This window comes from Seriola lalandi, unplaced genomic scaffold (genome assembly GCF_002814215.2).
Source record: "Seriola lalandi dorsalis isolate HSWRI2012SDOR001 ecotype SW California unplaced genomic scaffold, Sedor1 jcf7180002015978, whole genome shotgun sequence".
In the NCBI taxonomy this organism is placed as follows: domain Eukaryota; kingdom Metazoa; phylum Chordata; class Actinopteri; order Carangiformes; family Carangidae; genus Seriola; species Seriola lalandi.
In genome coordinates this window covers 1-1,910 of record NW_019486630.1, presented here as the reverse complement: position 1 = coordinate 1,910, position 1,910 = coordinate 1, and the positions used below count along the sequence as shown (strand labels likewise).

Genomic DNA, 1,910 nt, shown 5'->3' with positions numbered 1-1,910 from the left:
CCATTTCCCACTGCTGCTTTTCAAACTTCTTCTGGATTTAAAGTGTAACTCAGTACAATCAGTAACATACCCTAGTGTCTCAGTTTGAACACCTTCCTGTTTTGATCTGTGGGAACATGAAGAATCAGGGAGTTAGTTTAAATGATTGTTCTCCACAAACACATCAAGTTCTAATAAGAAGTCAGTCTTTACCCCGTGTCTTCAACATCTGCTGCAGGCTCAGGCTCTCTGTGTTTGGAGGAAGAGGAAGTCATTAATTTCACAGGTCGTCAGGTAAAACTGTACATGAAATGACACACTTCCAGTAAGAAAACAATCTTGCTCAATTGGACTATCCAAAATCCCCAACAAATTCTTAACTGTTACATAGTGAATTGGTTCCACTTTACATCAACACTCCCCTTATAAAGGCTTAATGAAAGGTTTATAGCTAGTTTATTAATGAGCTTATTCACGCTTTATAAATCATAAAAAAGCTGTTATAACACATTAGATAAAAAGGTCAACAGTGACCTGTTTCCTGCCAAATAGTGAGCCCTCATGTCTCTGAACTGTCCAGCCTCACATCTCTTTGTTTTCTCCATCATCAGGGTCTGTAGCTGCTGCTTCAGCACGTTTGTTCATTTACTAATTAATTAATTAGCAATTAACCGCTGTCAGCACTTTAATAGTCCAAAAGTTTCATCTGGCAGATCAAATTACGGCAGATCACATGATCATACCACATGACCAGATTAATCCTCTGAGGCCTTGGCGGTGTTGAAGACCTTGACATCTATTAATGAGCGATTACTATTTATAACTGGTAAAAGGAGTCTTATTGTAAAGTGTAAAACACATGATTATTTATTAATGAGTTACCATGAGGCTCCTGTTACCAGTGATAAATGGCAGTAAGTCATTCGTCAGATTAATGAGTAGTAAGCATTAACTTGATCTTGCCAAATAGTGAGTCTCCATCAAAGTATGAAAACTGTTATAACTTGTTTATAACTGTTTATTTATGATTCATAAAGTGAATTATTTAGCTGATTATAAACCATTTATAAATCTTTATAAGGGTCATCTGATTGTGAAGTAGTACTGTGAATTGATGTGGGCTTATTGTTATCTTCCACATCATGTGGGCGGAGGTGATTGGCTGCCGACTCAGCCACTCCTGTTGAAGATGGCTCCTATGTGTTGGCGAACCATTGGGCTGATGAAGGTCTAAGACCGAGATGTTGCATTAAATTGTTTGTTGCAGGTCAGAAAGAGTGCAGGATTTTTTTGATTGTCACTTTGGATCCACTCATCCTGTTCCTACACACCTGCCTCTCATAATAGATGTGCAAAGTTTTCTCCTGCTATCCCAAACCCGCCATTTCCCACTGCTGCTTTTCAAACTTCTTCTGGATTTAAAGTGTAACTCAGTACAATCAGTAACATACCCTCCTGTCTCAGTTTGAACACCTTCCTGTTTTGATCTGTGGGAACATGAAGAATCAGGGAGTTAGTTTAAATGATTGTTCTCCACAAACACATCAAGTTCTAATAAGAAGTCAGTCTTTACCCCGTGTCTTCAACATCTGCTGCAGGCTCAGGCTCTCTGTGTTTGGAGGAAGAGGAAGTCATTAATTTCACAGGTCGTCAGGTAAAACTGTACATGAAATGACACACTTCCAGTAAGAAAACAATCTTGCTCAATTGGACTATCCAAAATCCCCAACAAATTCTTAACTGTTACATAGTGAATTGGTTCCACTTTACATCAACACTCCCCTTATAAAGGCTTAATGAAAGGTTTATAGCTAGTTTATTAATGAGCTTATTCACGCTTTATAAATCATAAAAAAGCTGTTATAACACATTAGATAAAAAGGTCAACAGTGACCTGTTTCCTGCCAAATAGTGAGCCCTCATGTCTCTGA

At 38.2% G+C, this 1,910-nt stretch overlaps 1 long non-coding RNA gene across 1 annotated transcript; it reads right to left on the bottom strand.

Annotated features, from left to right (window-relative positions):
- Positions 1–68: 68 nt before the first annotated feature.
- Positions 69–1,861, bottom strand: LOC111645130 (uncharacterized). Its single transcript, XR_002759837.2, has 4 exons — positions 1,553–1,861; positions 1,431–1,466; positions 193–228; positions 69–106 (listed from the first exon to the last, which is right to left on the bottom strand). It is a non-coding gene; the product is annotated as an uncharacterized LOC111645130 (long non-coding RNA).
- Between the last annotated feature and the right edge of the window lie 49 nt (positions 1,862–1,910).